The sequence below is a fragment of the Sapajus apella genome, unplaced genomic scaffold (assembly GCF_009761245.1).
Source record: "Sapajus apella isolate SASKATOON/1434 unplaced genomic scaffold, GSC_monkey_1.0 scaffold141, whole genome shotgun sequence".
Lineage (NCBI taxonomy): Eukaryota > Metazoa > Chordata > Mammalia > Primates > Cebidae > Sapajus > Sapajus apella.
In genome coordinates this window covers 1,528,844-1,550,827 of record NW_022437081.1, presented here as the reverse complement: position 1 = coordinate 1,550,827, position 21,984 = coordinate 1,528,844, and the positions used below count along the sequence as shown (strand labels likewise).

At 40.2% G+C, this 21,984-nt stretch overlaps 1 long non-coding RNA gene across 1 annotated transcript in view; it reads right to left on the bottom strand.

Moving 5' to 3' along the window:
- LOC116540543 overlaps positions 1-21,984 on the bottom strand; it is a 52,640-nt gene that overhangs the window by 11,128 nt on the left and 19,528 nt on the right. Inside the window, exon 2 of the long non-coding RNA XR_004264488.1 lies at positions 21,813-21,960. This is a non-coding gene — a long non-coding RNA (uncharacterized LOC116540543). The remainder of the gene's footprint in view (positions 1-21,812; positions 21,961-21,984) is intronic.

The following is a 21,984-nucleotide window of genomic DNA, read 5'->3' as shown; positions in this document are numbered from 1 at the left end:
TCCAGCTTCATCCATGTCCCTGCAAAGGACGTGAACTCCTTCTTTTTTATGGCTGCATAGTATTCCATGGTGTATATGTGCCATATTTTCTTTATCCAGTCTATCATTAATGGGCATTTGAAGAACAGTTCTAGAAAACAGATGTCAAAATCACAGTTTTTGATTTTGTGTGTGTGTGATGTGACTGGTACCCAGAATTTACTTTGGAGGTTTCTCATACCCGTGACTTAATTTTATAACCGATATGCAAACATGATCCCATGATGGTATCTCCTCTCTTTCATACTCTGTAAAGTCAAGAAGAATATGGGCTTAGCACTATGAAGGACACAAAACAGGCATACACTGTAGTCCTTGCTATCAAGAAGATTCCAATCTAGTTGGGGAGACATGCTAAAAAAGTTGGGAGACAAGCTTGAACTTAGTGAGTAGTTCAGCTTTCAGAGGCTTAGAAAACACACTGAAGAGCAGAGCAAAACCACATTGTGGAAGCCCCCAACACCAAGGTGAGCTTAGACCTTAAGGGAGGAGGAAGTATGATGCTATTAAAATTTTTGAGTAGGGAAAATGGCATTATTACCCTGTTCACTTTGTTTTATTTTATTTTCATTTTATTTTCGAGACAGGGCCTTGCTCTGTCACCCAGGCTGCAGTGCAATGGCACCATCTTTGCTCACTACAGTCTTTATCTCTTGGGCTCAAGTGATCCAACCATTTACTGAGTAGCTGGGACTACAGGCACACATCACCATTCTGGCTATTTTTAAAAATATTTTTTGTAGCGACAAGGTTTTACCATGTTGCCCAAGCTGATTTTGAACTCCTGGGCTCAAATGATCTTCCTGCCTTGGCCTCCCAAAGTGCTGGGGTAACAGGCATGAGCCACTGTGCCCGGCCTATTACCCTGTTTAAACCCTTCAACTTCCCAACACTCCCACAATAAAACAAATTCCTTAATACCATTTAAAAGATCCTCATAAGATCTGACTGTTCCCTTCTTTTCCTTTTCTTTTCTTTCCTTTCCTTTCCTAGCTCCCTCCTTTCTTTCTTTCTTTCTCTTTCTTTCTTTCTTTTTTTTCTTTCTTTCTTTCCTTCTTTCTTTCTTTTCTTTTCTTTTCTATTGAGACAGGGTTTCATTCTGTCACCCAGGCTGGAGTGCAGTGGTGCGATGATCATGACTCACTGTACCCTCAACCCCCGACAGGCCCCAGTGTGTGATATTCCCCTCCCTGTGTCCATGGGTCAGCATTGTTCAACTCCCACTTGTTACATAGGTACATTCGTGCCACGGTAGTTTGCTGCACCCATCAACACATCATCTACATTAGGTATTTCTCCTAATGCTATCCTTCTGCTAGCCCCCTACTCCCAGACAGGTCCTGGCATGTGATGTTCCCCTCCTGGTGCCCATATGTTCTCATTGTTCAATTCCGACTTATGAGTGAGAACATGCAGTTTTTGGTATTCTGTTCCTGTGTTAATTTGCTGAGAATGATGGTTTCCAGCTTCATCCATGTCCCTGCAAAGGACATGAACTCATCCTTTTTTATGGCTGCATTGTATTGCATGGTGTATATGTGCCACATTTTCTTTATCCAGTCTAACACTGATGGGCATTTGGGTTGCTTCCAAGTCTTTGCTATTGTGAATAGTGCTGCAATAAATATACATGTGCAGGTGTCTTTACAGTAGAATGATTTATAATCCTTTGGGTACATACCCAGTAATGGAATTGCTGGGTCAAATGGAATTTCTAGTTCTATATCCCTGAGGAATTGCCACACTGTCTTCCACAATGGTTGAACTAGTTTACACTCCCACCAACAGTGTAAAAGCATTCCTATTTCTCCACATCCTTTCCAACATCTGTTGTTTCGTGACTTTTTTTTTTAGATGGAATCTCGTTCTGTTGCCCAGGTTGGAGTGCAGTGGTGTGGTCTCGGCTCATTGAAACTTCTGCCTTCCAGGTTCAAGTGATTTTCCTGCCTCAGCCTCCTGAGTAGCTGGGATTACAGGCGTGTGCTACCACTCCAGGCTAATATTTGTATTTTTAGTAGAGGAGATGCGGTTTTGCCATATTGGTTAGGCGGGTCTCAAACTCCTGACCTCAAGTGATCTGCCCACCTTGGCCTCCATTCTAACTGACATGAGATGGTATCTCATTGTGGTTTTAATTTTCATTTCTCTAATGACCAGTAATGATGAACTTTTTTTCACATGTTTATTGACCACATAAATGTCTTCTTTTGAGAGGTGTCTCTTCATATCCTTCACCCACTTTTTGATGGGATTGTTTCTTTTTTTTTTTCTTGTAAATTTGTTTAAGTTCCTTGTAGATTCTGGATATTAGACCTTTGTCAGATGGATAGATTGCAAAGATTTTCTCCCATTCTGTAGGTTGCGTGTTCACTCTGATAGTTTCTTTTGCTGTGCAGAAGCACTTTACTTTAATTTGATCCCATTTGCCAATTATGGCTTTTGCTGCCATTGTTTTTGGTGTTTTACTCATGAAGTCTTTGCCCATGCCTATGTCCTAAATGCTATTGCCTGTGTTTTCTTCTAGGGTTTTTATGGTTTCGGTCTTACATTTAAATCTTTAATCCATCTTGAGTTAATTTTTGTATAAGGTGCAAGGAAGGGGTCCAGTTTCAGTTTTCTGCATATGGCTAGTCAGTTTTCCCAACACCACGTATTAAGTAAGGAATCCTTTCCCCATTGTTTGTTTTGACAGATTTATTGAAGATTAAATGGTTGTAGATGAGTGGTGTTGTTTCTGAGGCCTCTGTATAGTTCCATTGGTCTATATATCTGTTTTGGTACCAGTACCATGCTGTTTTTGTTACTGTAGACTTGCAGTATAGTTTGAAGTCAGGTAGCATAATGCCTCCAGCTTCATTCTTTTTGCTTAGCATTGTCTTGGCTATATAGGCTCATTTTTTGTTCCGTATGAAATTTAAAGTTGTTTTTTTTCTAATTCTGTGAAGAAAGTCAATGGTAGCCTGATAGGAATAGCATTGAATCTATAAATCACTTTGGCAGTATGGCCATTTTTCATGATATTGATTCTTCTTATCCATGAGCATGGAATGTTTTTCCACTTGTTTGTGTCCTCTCTTATTTTCTTCAGCAGTGGTTGGTAGTTCTCCTTGAAGAGGTCCTTTACATCCCTCGTAAGTTGTATTCCTAGATATTTTCTTTGTAGCCATTGTGAATGGAAGTTTGCTCATGATTTGGCTCTCTGTCTGTTATTGGTGTATAGGAATGCTTGTGATTTTTTCACATTGATTTTGTATCCTGAGACTTTGCTGAAGTTGCTTATCAGCTTAAGGAGTTTTTGGGCTGAGACAATGGGGCTTTCTAAATATACAATCATGTCATCTGCAAACAGAGATAATTTCACTACCTCTCTTCATATTTGAATACCTTTTATTTCTTTCTCTTGCCTGACTGCCCTGGCCAGAACTTCCAACACTATGTTGAATAGGAGTGGTAAAAGAGGGCATCCTTGTCTTGTGCCGGTTTTCAAAGTGAATGCTTTCATCTTTTGCCCGTTCAGTATGATGCTGGCTGTGGGTCTGTCATAAATAGCTCTTATTATTTTCAGATACATTCTATTAATACCTAGTTTATTGAGAGTTTTTAGCATGAAGGGGCACTGAATTTTATTCAAGGCCTTTTCTGCGTTTATTGAGATTATCATGTGATTTTTGTCATTGGTTCTGTTTATGTGATGGATTACATTTATTGATTTGTGTATGTTGAGCCAGCCTTGCATCCCAGGGATGAAACCAACTTGATCATGATGGATAAGCTTTTTGATGTGCTGCTGGATTTCGTTTGCCAGTATTTTACTGAAGATTTTCGCGTCGATGTTCATCAGGGATATTGGCCTGAAATTTTCTTTTTTTGTTGTGTCTCTGCCAAGTTTGGGTATCAGGATAAGACTGGCCTCACAAAATGAGTCAGAGGGAAGTCCCTCTTTTTCTATTGTTTGGAATATTTTCAGAAGGAATGGTATCACCTCTTCTTTTTACCTCTAGCATAATGCGGCTGTGAATCCGTCTGGCCCTGGGCTTCTTTTGGTTGGTAGGCTATTAATTACTACCTCAATTTCAGAACTTGTTATTGATCTATTCAGGAATTCAACTTCTTCCTAGTTTAGTATTGGGAAGGTGTATGTGTCCAGGAATTCATCCATTTCTTCTAGATTTTCTAGTTTATTTGGGCATAGAGGTGTTCATAGTACTCCCTGATGGTAGTTTGTGTTTCTGTGGGATCAGTGGTGACCTCCCCTTTACCATTTTTTATTGTGTCTATTTAATTTTTCTCTTTTCTTCTTCAGTAATCTGGCTAGCAGTCTACCTATTTTGTTAATCTTTTCAAAAAAAACAGCTTCTGGATTCATTGATTTTTTGAAGGGTTTTTTTCATGTCTCTATCTACTTCAGTATGCTCTGATCTTAGTTATTTCTTCTCTTCTGCTAGCTTTTGAATTTGTTTGGTCTTGCTTCTCTAGTTCTTTTCATTGTGATGTTAGGGTGTTGATTTTAGATCTTTCCCACTTTCTCCTGTGGCCATTTAGTGCTATAAATTTCCCTCTAAACACTGCTTTAGCTGTGTCCAGAGATTCTGGTACATTGTGTCTTTGTTCTCATCGGTTTCAAACAACTTACTTATTTCTAGCTTAATTTTGTTATTTACCCAGTAGTCATTCAGGAGCAGGTTGTTCAGTTTCCATGTAGTTGTGCAGTTCTGAGTGAGTTTCTTAATCCTGAGTTCTAATTTGATTGCACTGTGGTCTGAGAGACTGTTATGATTTCCATTTTTTGCATTTGCTGAGGAGTATTTTACTTCCAATTATGTGTTCAATTTTAGAATAATTGTGATGTGGTCCTGAGAAGAATGTATATTCTGTGATTTGGGGTAGAGAATTCTGTAGATATCTATTAGGTTCACTTAGTCCAGAGCTGAGTTCAAGTCCTGAATATCCTTATTAATTTTCTGTCTCATTGATCTAATATTGACAGTGGGGTGTTAAAGTCTCCCACTATTATTGTGTGGGAGTCTAAGTCTCTCTGTAGGTCTCTAAGAACTTGCTTTATGAATCTGGGTGCTCCCGTATTGGGTGCATATATATTTAGGATAGTTAGCTCTTCTTGTTGCATTGATCCCTCTACAATTATGTAATGCCCTTCTTTGCCTTTTTTGATCTTTGCTGGTTTAAAGTCTGTTTTATCAGAGACTAGGGTTGCAACACCACCTGCTTTTTTTTTTCTTTCCATTTGCTTGGTAAATCTTCCTCCATCCCTTAATTTTGAGCCTATGTGTGTTTCTGCATATGAGATGGTTCTCCTGAATACAGCACATCAATGGGTCTTGACTCTTTAACCAATTTACCAGTCTGTGTCTTAATTGGGGTATTTAGTCCATTTACATTAAAGGTTAATATCGTTATGTGTGAATTTGATCCTGTCATTACAATGCTAGCTGGTTATTTTGCCCATTAGTTAATGCAGTTTCTTCATAGTGTTGACGGTCTTTACATTTTGGGTTGTTTTTGCAGTGGCTAGTTCTGGTTGTTCCTTTACATATGCTTCCTTCAAGAGCTCTTGTACAGGCCTGGTGGTGACAAAATCTCTGAAAACATGGACACAGGGAGGGGAGCATCACACACTGGGGTCTGTTGGGGGGAAATAGGGGAATGACAGTGGGGGGGTGGGGATTTGGGGAGAGATAGCATGGGGAGAAATGCCAGATATAGGTGAAGGGGAGGAAGGCAGCAATCACACTGCCATGTGTGTACCTGTGCAACAATCTTGCATGTCTTCACATGTACCCCAAAACCTAAAATGAATTTTAAAAAAGAATTTTATTTCTCCACTTACGAAGCTTAGTTTGGCTGGATGTGAAATTCTGGTTTGAAAATCCTTTTCTTTATGAATGTTGAATATTGGCCCCCACTCTCTTCTGGCTTGTAGGGTTCCTACAGAGACATCTGTTGTTAGTCTGATGGTCTTCCCTTTGTGGGTGACCCAACCTTTCTTTCTGGCTGCCCTTAACATTTTTTCCTTCATTTCAACCTTGGTGAATCTAATGACTACATGTCTTGGGGTTGCTCTTCTAGAGGAATATCTTTGTGGTGTTCTCTGTATTTCCTGAATTTCAGTGCTGGCCTATCTTGCTAGGTTGGGGAAGTTCTCCTGGAAAATATCCTGAAGCATGTTTTCCAACTTGGATCCATTCTCACCATCACTTTCAGATCCACCAATCAAACATAGGTTTGGTCTTTTCACACAGTCCCATATTTCTTGGAGGCTTTGTTCATTCCTTTTCATTCTTTTTTTTCTAATCTTGTCTTCATGCTTTATTTCATTAATTTGTTCTTCAATCTCTGATATCCTTTATTTTGCTTGATCAATTCTGTTATTGATACTTGTGTATGCTTCATGAAATTCTCATGCTCTGTTTTTCAGCTCCATCAGATCATTTATGTAATTCTCTAAACTGGATATTCTAGTTAGCAATTCCTCTAACCTTTTATCAAGGTTCTTAGCTTCCTTGCATTGGGTTAGAACACGTTCCTTTAGCTCAGAGGAATTTGTTATTACCCACCTTCTGAAGCCTGCTTTTGTCAATTCATCAAACTCATTCTCCATCCCATTTTGTTCCCTTGCTGGCGAGGAGTTGTGTTCCTTTGGAGGAGAAGAGGCATTCTGATTTTTGGCATTTTCAGCCTTTCTGTGCTATTTTTTTCTCGTCTTCATGGATTTATCTACCTTTGGTCTTTGCTGTTGGTGACCTCCGGATGGAGTTTTTGCTTAGTTGTTCTTTTTTTTTTTTTTTTTATGTTGATGCTATTTCTTTCTGTTTGTTAGTTTTCCTTCTCACAGCTAGGCCCCACTTCTGCAGGTCTGCTGGAGTTTGCTGGGGGCCCACTCCAGACCCTGTTTGCCTGGACATCACCTGCAGAGGCTGTAGAACAGCAAAGTTTGCTGCCTGCTTCTTCCTCTGGAAGCTTCGTCCCAGATGAGCAGCTGACAGATGCCATCCATCTGTCCCTTAGCAGAGCTTGAGAGCTGTGTTGGGAGATCTGCTGCTCTCTTAAGATCCGTCAGGCAGGAATGTTTAAGTCTGCTGAAGCTGTGCCCACAACCACCCCTTCCCCTAGGTGCTATGTCCCAGGGAGATGGTAGCTTGACTTATAAGCCCCTGACTGGGGCTGCTGCCTTTCTTTCAGAGATACCCTGCCCAGAGAGGAAGAATCTAGAGAGGCAGTCTGGCTACAGCAGCATTGCCCAGCTATGCTGGGTTCTGCCCAGTCTGAACTTCCCGGCAGCTTTGTTTACGTTGTGAGGACAAAACCGCCTACTTAAGCCTCAGTAATGGCAGACGCCCCTCCCCCTACCAAGCTCAAGCGTCCCAGGTCAACTTCAGACTGTTGTGCTGGCAGCGAGAATTTCAAGCCAGTGGATCTTAGCTTGCTGGGCTCCATGGTGACAGGATCTGCTGAGCAAGATCATTTGACCCCCTGGCTTCAAGTGAATGGTTCTGTCTTGCTGGCATTCCAGGTGCCACTGGGGTGTGGGAAAAAAAAAAAAACCTCCTGCAGCTACCTTGGTGTCTGTCCAAATGGCCGCCTAGTTCTGTGCTTGAAACCCAGAGCCCTTGTAGTGTAGGCACCCATGGGAATCTCCTGGTCTGTGGGTTGCAAAGTCCATGGGAAAAGTGTAGTATCTGGGCCAGATACCACTGTCCCTCATGGTGTGGTCCCTCGTGGCTTTTCTTGTCTAGGGGAGGGAGTTTCCTGACCCCTTGTGTTTCCCAGATGAGGCAACACCCCACCCTGCTTCTGCTCACCCTCCGTGGGCTACACCCACTGTCTAACCAGTCCTAATGAAATGAACCGGGTACCTCAGTTGGAAATGCAGAAATCACATGCCTTCTGCATTGGTCTCACTGGGAGCTGCAGACTGGAGCTCTTCCTATTTGTCAAGGAACACAAATTACACTATTATAATAAGAAAAAAAATAAGTTCATCAGGAAGCAGGTAGTGCATTAGAAAAAGAGAGACTAGAGTCCAGCAAACCAAATAAGAGGCTCTAGCAATGATCCAAAGAAAAAGAAATAAAGGCCTAAAGACTGTAGAGGTATGAAAAAAAGGAATATTTGGCAACAAGAGGTTTCTAAGAAGAATAAATAGGGAATTTATGATTGATTAGCTATAAATCACAGAAGGCAATATGGTCTGGTTGTGTCTCTACCCAAATCTCATCTTGAATTGTAGTTCCCATAATCCCCATGTATCATGGGTGGGACTCAGTGGGAGGTAATTGAATCATGGGGGTGATTACCTCCATGCTGTTCTCCTTATAGTGAGTAAGTTCTCATGAGATCTAATGGTTTTATAAGGGGATTTTCACCCACTTCACTCTGCACTTCTCCTTGCTGCTGCCATGTGAAGAATAACTTGTTTGCTTCCCTTTCCGCCATGATAGTAAGTTTCCTGAGGACTCGCCTGCCATGCAGAACTGTGAGTCAATTAAACCTCTTTCCTTTACAAATTACCCAGTCTCTGTTGTGTCTTTGTTTTCAGCGTGAGAATGGACTAATACAGAAGGGCTATGTTAAGAATTTATTCAAAATAGTTCAAGGAGATCAGAGATTAGTGATGATGATCAAAGAGAAAAAGAAATTAAGATAAGCCAGTTTGTAGAAAAGGAAGTGCAACCTTCACTTTGGGGGCATGGTGAGTTTGAAGTTCCATTGGGACATGGAAATGTTCAGAATTCAACCAGATAGAGACTATGGTCAGAAATACAGGTTGGGGAGCAGTCAGCATTGAGGTCAGCATTGAGGAGATAAGTGAAGCCGTGGGACCGAATGAGCTCTAAAAGGGAGTGTGTAGAACGAAAGGATTTAAATATTGATAAAAGCTAGAGTTACGTGACAGAAAGAGGAGGGAAAACAAGAAAAGGTACAGAGTGGTACAAGGACAATTATCCAAATGATGTTGAAATGATTACACAAAATAGATGTCGGGTGGTGTTAAATAAAGAAACCAAAAAAAGCAAAGACTAGAAAAAGCCATTTAATTTGGCAAGAGATCACCCTTTGAGAGGCAGTATTCAATGTGGTGTGGAGACAGAAGCTAGAATGCAGGTGCTGGAGCCAAGGAACAGAAAAAGATTTTTGTGGGCAATGTGACCATTAAAGAGTACATCTGTTTTAAAAGAATCTATTGTAATATAAGGCTCCCAGAAAAAGGCAACCTGAGTCAAAGTGTTACATAATGAGGAAAACATAAGTCTGAAATTATTGTGCTGCATAGATCCAACCTGCACACTGCACAAATATAAAAGTTAGTAACTCACTGGGCAGGGTAGAAGGAGGATCCAAAACAAAAGACATGAGGGACACAGACTGCATCTACACACAGTGGTGTGGATGACTCTCACAAGCAATATGAAGGTCAAGAAACCAGCCACAAAAGAAATCAGACAGAAAAGAGCATTATATGGATGTACATATTTACATACAATTCAAATATGGGCCAAATTAATCTACGCTGTTATGGGCTGCGGTAACCAGGAATCACTTTGTGCAGAAAGACCTCAAAAAACAAGCAGCAATAGTTCATACCCCATTGAACACTGCCCCTGAAATGGTGATCTCTTGCCAAATTGAATGGCCTTTTCCTAATCTTCACCCTCTGTGGTGTCTTTGTTTTACACCACTCAACACCTGTTCTGTGAAAGCATTTCAACATCATTTGGATGATTCTCCTTGAACCACTCTGTGCTTTTTCTTGTTTTCCTTCCTCTTCCTGTCACTTAACCCTGGTTTTTATCAGAATTTCAATCTTTCCTTCCTACACTCTCCCTTTTAGAGGTAAGTCAATATAGTGGGTGCCCTGCAGAAAGTGAATGGAAGTAGGCCCAACAGTGGCTTCAGGGCCGCTCATCATGTACTTGTTATTGGTGGGGGTGCTAGTTACAAAGGTATGTTCACCTCATGATAACTCATTAAGCTGTACACTTACAATGCATGTACTTTTCCATCCATGCTTCATTTAAAAGTTTTATAAAAAACAAAAGCATAAGGAGCCTACTTAGACTAGAATGGTGAGAAGCTCTCAGGCCTTCGATTTTAAATACAACTTCTGGTGGCTCAGAGATGAGAGCAGGACTGCATGGTCTATTATTTACTGAGCAGTTGAGATCAGTAGGACATAAGAGGTAATATATATTTTAGGTATTACACAGAAAAAGGAACCACCACCAAGATGCCTGGTTTCTCAGATAACGTTTACATTTGTCTGAATGTCTTGATTTTTAACAAATTTCCATTATTTTTATATATTTGTTGAACCTGAGAGTTAAAATCAGAGAAAATTCTTGAACTTTTTCAATCTGACCTATACAAGGGATATCATTTGAGTTAAAACCAGAACTTGACATGATGCAGGCAGAAATGTCACTTTGCTTTGGTTCAGAAGGTCTCAGAGCTCTCCAACTTCATTATTTTTCCAAATGAGCATTTTATAAAACGTTTCATTTTTTTTCACCTGCTTCAAGTATTTATCTAGACAAAAGTTTTCCGTCACATATGTATCCAAATAACAACCCCAAATGAGTAATTCTGAAAAGAATGCATCTTGTCCTTCACATATAATTGCTTATATGACGACATATTCAATTAATTTAATTTTACTAATTTAAAAGTTATTCAAGTAGGTTAATTTTTATGCTTAGAGGCCATTCGAATGTGATTACGCATAACCCTTTCTGTGCTTTGGAACATATCGCTGTTTAAAACATTCACAAGGGACAATCTTGTAGCTAAGTACATAAGGTCCCTTCAGGTCCCCCCCGGCTGTGCAATCTTTTATCTCTAAAGCATAAAAATGAACATGATGACTTTGTTCCCTTTTTCTTCCACTAGTTGTTAATTTATGTTTATTACATTATGGCTATCTTCAAGACTCTTAGAGAGTCTGAAATACACTGAGTAATTCTGTAGTTACCTATGAAAAGGAAGCAAATCAACACAATGATCAACGTGTACCTAAAGTACAAAATAGAGCTCGCAATTTCTGTGATTTGAAGTTTGGCAAAGAAGTAATGAACTACATACGTAAAAAGATAAACAGCTATAAAGCTGCTAGTTGAAAAGGATCGCCACCACCAATGATAATCCTGTAAAAATAAGTAGAAAAAAAAATGACTTTTCAGCTGAAATTTTAACCATAAATGGGTTGGCAGTTATTATAACAAGAATATAACTCTAGAAAATTATGGATTAAAAGAAATAAAAGAGAAAATTTTATAAGAAATTTAATAAAATACGTAATGTATGTCCTGCCTGGATTGTCCTAACAATTGTCAACTCTTTGTTTCCAGGGATACCACGTGTCCTCTGGGATTGGACTTTTAAGGTGTGCACACTGACTATCATAACATTGCCTCAGCCCTGGAAGGCATTCAGCTCAGCCTCTATATACTGGCCAGAGTTGTGCTATGCCTATTGATGCCTCAGGCCAGGCATTTTTTTAAAGGGGGATAATATAAAAATTTAGGCTAGACCTTGTGGTTAATAAGATTTGCTTTAACTGGCTCAATTCAGGACCCATGGATGGCATGACTAAGGTCAATACTGCAGGTTGGTCTCACCCTGTCCCATGGACTCCTACTGATGATAATGTTATTGCAAAGACACTGTGGCCAGAGGCCATGGGGAAAGGCAGTGCAGAAAAGAATTAACATAGCAGGTCTGAGGCTACTATCTCTAGAAAGTCTGCTTGCAAGTTTGGCCCTTGGCTTGCATCTGAGACTTTGGCATTTAATCATTCCCTGACTGATGTAGACTGGTTTGCTATGCCTAGACTGCACAGACAATGTGATTTATGGTGAATACTCGCTTTCCTTTGAGGAGTCTGGAATTTTGTAGTTGCTAGGCAGAGGGTGTCTATGTGACTACTCCCAATAAAAACCTTGGATGCTGAATCTCTAATGCGCTTCCCTGGGCAGAACATTGCACATTTATTACTGCATTTTTCACTGCTGGAGAAAGAAGCATGCTCGGTGTGCTCGCTAACAGGAGGGAGACAACATAAGAAATCTGTGCCTGGATTCCTCCAAGCTCCACCTGTCTTTTTCCCTCACTGGTCCTGTGGGCATCATTTCTGTAGCCTACCCATGTGTGCATCTGGATGACTAGTCCCACGAGTCCTTCTAGTGAGTCACCAAACATTTGGGTAGTCTTCAGGACCCCCCAAAACATTTTCTTAGGAATAAAAATATATCCATTATATGCTTATTGTTGTATGCCTCATTAATGATTGCTGCCAATTCTCTATGACAAAATGTACCATAGAATTAATGACCAGCTGATACAGTTTGGCTGGGTCCTCACTGAAATCTCAACTTGAATTTTATCTCCCAGAATTCCCACATGTTGTGGGAGGGACCCAAGGGGAGGTAATTGAATCATGGGGACGTGTCTTTCCCAGGCTTTTTTCGTGATAGTGAATAAATCTCATGAAATCTGATGGGTTTATCAGGAGTTTCCACTTTTGCTTCCTCATCATTCTTCTCTTCCTGCTGCCATGTAAGAAGTGCCTTTCGCCTCCCGCCATGATTCTGAGGCCTCCCCAGCCATGTGGAACTGTAAGTCCAATTAAACCTCTTTTTGTTCCCAGTTTCGGCTACGTCTTTATCCGCAGTGTGAAAACGAACTAATATACCAGCTAAGTATACTACATAAGCATACTTAAGCATATACATAGTTCCGTTTTGGACCTCTATACCTATAGCACAAGAAGAAAATGTCTAAGACAACATGTACATAAGAATCATTCCCTGAACCCTCCATTGTCTGTCACTTTTGCAGAGTCATATTTAATTACCAAAATAAAAAGGATTTAGGGGATTTAGGGGAACAATATATGCTACCAGCTCAGTTATCCGGAATGATATCAGGAAAAAATAAGACTGGAGTAAAAAGAACAATTTATGTCTGTGGTTACCAAAAGGCAATAAAATGAAAAAAGAGAAAGGACCTTTAGCCACAATCTCAAACCAACAAACCACAATCCTGGCTTAAGCTGCAAAGAAAAAACTTTATTGTTAAAAAGAAAATATTGGCCGGGTGCAAGTGGCTGAGGCCTGTAATCTCAGCTCTTTGGGAAGCAAGGCAGGTGGATCACTTGAACCCAGGAATTTGAGACCAGCCTGGCCAACATGGCAAAACCCTGTCTCTACTGAAAACACAAAAATTAGCCATGTGTGGTGGTGGGCACCTGTTGTCCCAGCTACTCGAGAGGCTGAGGCAGGAGAATCGCTTAAACCTGGGAGGCAGAGGTTGCAGTGAGCCAAGATCACACCACTGCACTCCAGCCTGGGTGACAGAGTGAGACTCTGTCTCAGGAAAAAAAGAAGAAAGGAAAACATCACTGAACTTGGTAAATATTAAATCAGTCCCTTATATTTTTCTGTTAACTGAATATCATGCAGCAATTACAATAACCAGTCAAAGAGAAATCACTTTCCATTTAAATTTTCCATCAAAGTAGCCTTAACTTGATAACCGCATCAAAGTCAAAATGTGTTATTAGGAAAACACAATATAAAGCTGACCTCAAGTTGTAGAAACATGCCATTACCATTTATTTCAATTCCTTTCTAAACACAGACTTCCAATTCCAATAATACAAGTATAGAAAATTTCAGATGCATTAGTTTCTTATGGCTTTATCTCAGCACATAAATGAAAATAATACAGCAAAACTGTAACTTCTGAGCAAGTAATCAAAAGAATTATAAAGAGTAAGAAAAGGAAGCCAAACATGTAGCACACCTAATGAGACCTGAAAATAAAAATAAGAGGTTTAAATAAACTTTAAAACAGTGCACATAGAAAGATCAATCCAAATCTATACAATAGACAGTCACACACTTCTCTAAACCTTTCTCTTTTTTTTAACCCTAAACGTTTAACTCTATTACAAACCTTCACCTACCCATCTAGTACCAAAAAACTAGTCCCTTACAGACACAGTTTCAGAGTTTGGCCACATCTTCTCTAGTCAGAACCAGTGCTGCTACTTACCCATGTTTCTCTGTTCATATAAGTTAGTTCTCACTTGAGACTCATCAGTAGCACCATAATTTTCTCCATACACATTTGAAAACATTCTCTTTAGAAATGGAAGACTGCAAATGCCATGAATACTAACAACTACATTATAAAACGGAAAACAGCAAACTCAAACACCACTTTTGCCTTAGAAGGCCTGTTGACATTCAGCTTCTCCAAATATGTCTTTATAGCAAAGCACACATAATTCTATCAAATATACTTTCAAACACACATTTTTAAAAATCTGTGTGTGGATTATATGTAGGTGCGAAACTTTGAAAGAATGAAGTTAATTCTCTTGGTTATTATAGACTTGAGCTATGTTTGGATAATCAATGCCCATTTTAATTAAATAATATGTTAGAGAAAGGATCTCACTCTGTCACCCACTGGTGCAACCACAGCTTCAGCCTCTCAAGTAGCTGGGACTTACAGGCCACCATGCCTGGCTAACTTTTTAGCCCAGCACGTGCCACCATGCCTGGCTAATTTTTTATTTTATTTTATTTTATTTCGTTTCATTTATAGAGACAGGATCTCACTATGTTGTGCAAGGCTGGTCTTGCTATGTTGTGCAAGGTTGGTCTTGAACTCCTGGCCTCAAGTGATTCCCCCTGCCTCAGTCTCCCAAAATGCTGGGATTAAAGGCATGAGCCACCACACCTGGCCACAACATCCATTTTTTAAAAGGCCTCCTGGAAATAAAAAGAAACTGATGAACCGATCAATACCCCACGTAAAAATCTCATGTAAAAATAGCAAAGACTTGGAACCGACCCAAATGCCCATCGATGATAGACTGGACAGGGAAAATGTGGTACATATACACCATGGAATACTATGCAGGCATAAAAAATGATGAGTTTGTGTCTTTTGTAGGGACATGGATGAACCTGGAAACCATCATTCTCAGCAAACTGACGCAAGAGCAGAAAATCAAACACTGCATGTTCTCACTCATAGGCGGGTGTTGAACAATGAGAACACATGGACATAGGGAGGGGAGCACTACACACTGGAGTCTGTTGGGGGGAAATAGGGGAGGGACAGTGGGGGGTGGGGAGTTGGGGAGGGATAACATGGGGAGAAATGCCAGATGTAGGTGATGGGGAGGAAGGCAGCAAATCACACTGCCACGTGTGTACCTATGCAACATCCCTGCCTGTTCTTTACATGTGCCCCAGAACCTAAAATGAAATTATATATATATATATATACATATATATATATATATGTATATATATATATATGTGTGTGTGTGTGTGTGTGTGTGTGTGTGTGTGTGTGTGTGTTAAAACCACAAAAACAAAAAACTATTGACACATTCTTAGACAAATTCTAAGAGAGAACTTTTTTTTCATTTCTTTCTTTTTTACTGTACTTTAAGTTCTGGGGCACATGTGCAGATCTTGCAGGATTGTTGCATAAGTGCACACATGGCATGGTGGTTTGCTGTCTCCATCCCCCTGTCACCTACATCAGGCATTTCTCCCAGTGTTATCCCTCCCCAACCTCCCCACTCCTCACTGTCCCTCCCCTAGCCCCCCACCCCAACAGACTCCAGTGTGTGACGATCCCCAAGAGAGAACTTTTTGACATTTTAGATTATTTTGCATTAGAATACTCACTAGTAAGTCTTTCCAATCTCTCCATTGGAAATCATAAGAAATGATAAATATCCTTATTGATTGTTTAGCCGTGTGTTACTTAATATGATGCCACTGGCCGCATGTGGCCGTTGAGCACTTGAAATGTGGCTGTCTGAATTGAGATGGGCTGTATGTGGAAAATACACACCAGATGTTGAACACCTAAAACAACAACAAAAAAATGTAAAATATTTGCTCAATAATTTAATATTAATCACAAGTATAAATGATAATATTTGGACATGTTAGACTAAATAAAACATGATATGAAAATTAATTCCATCTATTTCTTTTTACTTTTTAAAGGGGACTACTAAAAAAATTAAAACTACATATGTGACTTGCATTGTAGTTCCATTGCACAGCACTAGCCTAGCCCCTGCCCACATGACTGCTTTTTTGTTGTTTTCTTAAACAATTGTTGTTTTCTTAAAGCTGCCTTTGAGAAAAATGCTCCCGTAAATATTCCATGCCCTCTTCAGATTCAAGATTCTGTTTTGTGATAATATCAGTACAGATGTTCTTCAATTTCATTTCATTCTGATTCTCACTTCATTTATTTCCAAGCAGATTACTTGTCCACTTCACACAAACCAGCTCCTCCATCAGATTGCTACACAGAACTTCTTTACAAAACTACTTCTTGGCATCATAATTGGTGGAATTTTACAGTTTGGTTGTATTTTTATTCAACTCTTTTTCATTCTGAACAGTATTTGGTGAGTATTGCATCTTCATAATCTTTAAAGTGTTAGTTTTTAGTAAATTAACATTCCTATATTTTAAGGAGGTTAAATTCTGGCATGATAATACTTCATTTACCTCCACTTTATCCAGTAAATAGCAATCTGACCTAGGAGAATTTCCTAGAGAACTGAGACTTAATTCATGACTTTAAAAAAATTTATTTTTCATCTTTGTGTGTACACAGTAGGTGTATATATTTATGGAGCACATGGGATGTTTTGATATAGGCATGCAGTGCATAATAGCCGCATCACGGAGAACAGGGTATCCATCCCTTCAAGCATTTATCCTTTGTGTTACAAACAACACAATTATACTCTTTTAGTTATTTTAAAATGTACAATTAAATTATCATTGATTATAGTCACCCTGTTGAATCCACAATTTTTAAAAGGTACCTTTTGATGGAAATATTTTTAAAGATTTACTTTTTTTGGCTGGGTGTGGTGGCACAGGCCTATAATCACAGCACTTTGGGAGGCTGAAGCAGGTGTATCACTTGAGATCAGGAGTTTGAGAGTAGCCTCGCCATCATGGTGAAACCCCATCTCTACCAAAAATACAAACATTGCCTGGACATGGTGGTGAATGACTGTAATCCCAGCTGCTTGGGAAGCTGAGGCATGAGAATCGCTTGAACCCAGGAGGTGGAGGTTGCAGTGAGCTGAGATTGTGCCACTGCACTTCAGCTTGGGTGACAGAGCAAGACCCCATCTCAAAACAAAAGAAAAAAAAAAGCTGAAAAATAGATTATAGTAACCATATTTTCCAGATGTTGTTTTAAAATGAAAACTAAAAGGTTCTTTAGACAATTAAATTTTATTTCAGTGAAAAGCAATGTGCTTATTTTGTTTTTGTTTTTATTTTTTTTGAGACAGGATCTCACTATGTTACCCAGGCTGGAGTGCAGTGGTGCGATCTCAGTTCACTGCAACCTCCACTTGCCTCCTGGGTTCAAGCAATTCTCACGTCTCAGCCTCTTGAGTAGCTGGGACTACAAGTGTGCACCACCATGCCCAGCTAATTTTTGTATTTTTAGTAGAGATGGGGTTTCAACATGTTGGCCAGGCTGGTCTTGAAGCAATGTGTTATTATCTATAGAGATGCTTCTCTTCAACCCTCATCCCTCATTCTCATACACTGGTATATATTTTACATGAGATTTTATATATACATATATAATTGCATTTTAGGCTCTGGGGTACATGTAAAGAATATGTAGGATTGTTGCATAGGTACATACATGGCAATGCAGTTTGCTGCCTCCATCCCCATCTTTCAATTTTGATGATAGGGTGTCAATTTTAGATATTTCCTTGCTTCTCATGTGGGCATTTATTGCTATAAATTTTCCTCTAAACACTGCTTTAAATGTGTCCCAGAGATTCTGGTACATTGTGTTTTTGTTCTCGTTGGTTTTTCGGAGAACATTTTTATTTCTGCCTTCATTTCATTGTTTATCCAGTCAACATTCAAGAACCAGTTTTTCAGTTTCCATGATGTTGTGCAGTTCTGAGTTAGTTTCTGCATTCTGAGTTCTAACTTGATTGCACTGTGGTCTGAGAGACTGTTTGTTATGATTTCCGTTCTTTTGCATTTGCTGAGGAGTGATTTACTTCCGATTATATGGTCAATTTTAGAGTAGGTATGATGTGATGCTGAGAAGAATGTGTATTCTGCAGATTTGGGGTGGAGAGTTCTGTAAATGTCTATTAGGTTTGCTTGGTCCAGGTCTGAGTTCAAGTCCTGGATATCCTTGTTAATATTCTGTCTCATTGATCTGTCTAATATTGACAGTGGAGTGTTCAAGTCTCCAACTATTATTGTGTGGGAGTCTAAGTCTCTTGTAGGTCATTAAGAACTTGCTTTATGTAACCAGGAGCTCCTGTATTGGGTGCATACATATTTAGGATCGTTAGCTTTTCTTGTTGCATTGATCTTTTTAACATTTTGTAATGCTCTTCTTTGCCTCTTTTGATTTTTGTGGCTTTAAAGTCTATTTTATCAGAGATGAGAATTGCAACTCCTGCTTTTTTTTTTGCTCTCCTTTTGCTTGGTAAATCTTCCCCCACCCCTTTATTTTTAGCTTATGTGTATCCTTGCATGTGAGATGGGTTTCCTGGATACAGCACACCAATGGGTTTTGGCTTTTTATCCAATTTGCCAGTCTGTGTCTTTTGATTGAGGCATTTAGCCCATTTACATTTAAGGTTAATATTGTTATGTGTGATTTTGATACTGCCATTTTGGTGCTAGCTGGTTGTTTTGCCCATTAGTTGACGCAGTTTCTTCATTGTGTCTGTGCTCTTTACCACTTGGTACATTTTGGAATGGCTGGTACTGGTTGTTCCTTTCTATGTTTAGTGCTTCTTTCAGGAGCTCTTGTAAAGCAGGCCAGGTGGTGATGAAATCTCTGAGCAATTGCTTGTTCATAAAAGATTTTTTTTTTTTTTTTTGAGACGGAGTTTCACTCATGTTACCCAGGCTGGAGTGCAATGGCGCAATCTTGGCTCACCGCAACCTCCGCCTCCTGGGTTCAGGCAATTCTCCTGCCTCAGCCTCCTGAGTAGCTGGGACTACAGGCACACGCCACCATGCCCAGCTAATGTTTTGTATTTTTAGTAGAGACGGGGTTTCACCATGTTGACCAGGATGGTCTCGATCTCTTGACCTCGTGATCCACCCGCCTCGGCCTCCCAAAGTGCTGGGATTACAGGCTTGAGCCACCGCGCCCGGCTGAAATTTCCTTTCTTTAAGGATGTTGAATATTGGCCCCCACTCTCTTCTGGCTTGTAGGGTTTCTGCTGAGAGATCCTCTGTGAGTCTGATGGGCTTCCCTTTGTGGGTAACCCGACCTTTCTCTCTGGCTCCTCTTAGCATTTTTTCCTTCATTTCAACCCTGGTGAATCTGATGATTATGTGCCTTGGGGTTGCTCTTCTTGAGGAGTATCTTTGTGGTGTTCTCTGTATTTCCTGGACTTGAATGTTGGCCTGCCTTGCTAGGTTGGGGAAGTTCTCCTGGATAATATCCTGCAGAGTGTTTTCCAGCTTGGATTCATTCTCTCCATCACATTCAGGTACATCTATCAGATGTAGATAAGGTTTTTTCACATAACCCCATATTTCTTGGAGGCTTTGTTCATTTCTTTTTACTCTTTTTTCTCTAAACTTGCCTTCTCATTTTATTTCATTGAGTTGATTTTCAATCTCTGATATCCTTTCTTCTGCTTGGTCGATTTGGCTATTGAAACTTGTGTATGCTTCACGAAGTTCTCGTGTTGTGTTTTTCAGCTCCATCAATTCATTTATATTCCTCTCTAAGCTGTTTATTCTCATTAGCATTTCATCTTCTTTGCACTGGTTTCTTCCCATCTTTGTGGATTTATCTACCTGTGGTTTTTGTGGTTGGTGACTTTCAAATGGGGTCTCTGAGTGGATGTCCTTTTTGTTGCTGATGAGGTTATTTCTTTCTGTTTTTTAGCTTTCCTTCTAACAGTCAGGCTCCCCTGCTGTAGGACTTCTGGAGGTCCACTCCAGACCCTGCTTGCCTAGGGATCACCTGCAGCGGCTGCAGAACAGTAAGGGTTGCTGCTAGTTTCTTCTTCTGTTATCTTTGTCCCAGAAGGATACCCGCCAGATGGCAGCCTGAGCTCTCCTTTATGAGGTGACTCTTTGCTTATACAGGGGTTGGGGAGCTGCTTGAGGAGACAGTCTGTCCTTATAGGTGTTTAAGTGCTGGGCTGTGAGCTCTGTTGTTCCATTCAGAGCTGCTAGGCAAGTACGTTTAAGTCTGCTGCAATTGAACTCATAGCCACCTTTTTTCCCGGGTGCTCTGTCCTGGGAAGGTGGGTCTTTATTTATAAGTTCCTGATGTGCTGCTGCCTTTTTTCAGAGATGCCCTGCCCAGTGAGGAGGTAGCCTAGTCACAGTCTGCCAGCAGAGGCATTGCTGAGCTGCCATGGGCTCTGCCCAGCTGCTATGTGAACTTCCTTGCAGTTTTGTTTATAGGGGTATAGTTAGAACTGCCTCAGTAATGGCGGACTGCCTCAGTAGTGGCAGACTCCCTCGGTAGTGGTGGATTGCCTCCGTAATGGCGGACGCCCTTCCCCCCATAGAGCTGGACCGTCCCAGGTCCAGCTGTGCTTGCTGTGAAACTCTCAATCCAGAGCATTTCAGATTGCTGGTCTTTGTGGGGATGGGACCCACTGAACGAGATCACCTGGCTCCCTGTTTCAGTCCCCTTTTTTTGAGTTGAACAGGCGACTCCGTCTCCCAGGCGTTCCAGTTGCCAGTTGAAACTGCACCCGGGTTTGTGTGAGTTTTTGTGCAGAAACCCATTGCGCCGGCTGAAACAGCCGCACTGGAGACTCGTGGTGCTTTTCTGCCCAGGAATCTCCTGGTCCGTGGGCAGTAAAAATTCATTTGGAAATGGAGTGATCACTCACCCTCTGCATTTTCACTGGGAACTGCAATCCAGAGCTGTTCCTATTTGGCTGTCTTGGATCACCAAGTAGTCAGAATGCATCAATAGTTTGTTTTCAAAAAATTTTCTTTTTGTTGCTCTCTGTGGAACTCCACCTCCCATTTTGCCTTTTCTGATGTCTCCCCTGCAATCTATGCTATATCTTTGAACAGTTTTTTGTCTGTGTGGCCTCATTGAGTCTTTTTGGTATCCTACACCTTTTTCCTATGTGTGGAATAGACTAACTTCAAATCTATAAACTGAATAGCCCCATTTCTTGGACTACATCTTGATTTTCTTCTCCCATTTTATAACCCTATCACTTTCCTGAGTAGGCTGATGTCAGCCTTTCTACAATATGTCCTTTTAATTTGGGCCATCAGAGGTAAAAGGAAATATCAACAATTGATAATGTAGGAAATGCATTAATGTCGTTGAAAGTGTTACTGACCTTCACTTAATTTTTTTGAATATCTTTTAGTCCAAAATGGTTATCATCTGTAGTTTTCTCCAGTGGGACTTTTTGTATTTCACGTGTAATATATACACTGAAGTATTATTTCAGCCATGGCTCAGTGGCCAAAAGCAATATTTTAAAAGTTTACAGTATTTTATTTTTTAAAAAAGCAGTATTTTAAAAACTTACCTGCCATGCACGGTGACTCACGCCTGTAATCCCAGCACTTTAGGAGGCTGAGGCAGGAGAATCACTTGAACCCGGGAGGCAGAGGTTGCGGTAAGCCAAGGTTGTGCCATTGCACTCCAGCCTGGTCAATAAGAGTGAAAACATCTCAAATACAAAACAAAAAAAAGTTTACCTTTTCCTTGTTTCCAAAATATGCACCAAAAAATGTTAGTGGTACTGAAATTCCAAACCAAATTGTAAAGATATCTAGCAGAGTAGAAAAAAAATTCTCTTCCATCCAGAGAATTTCATTCACAAGGAAGAGGTCAGCAAAGACAATTCTGAAGGGAGAAAAAAGTCATTAG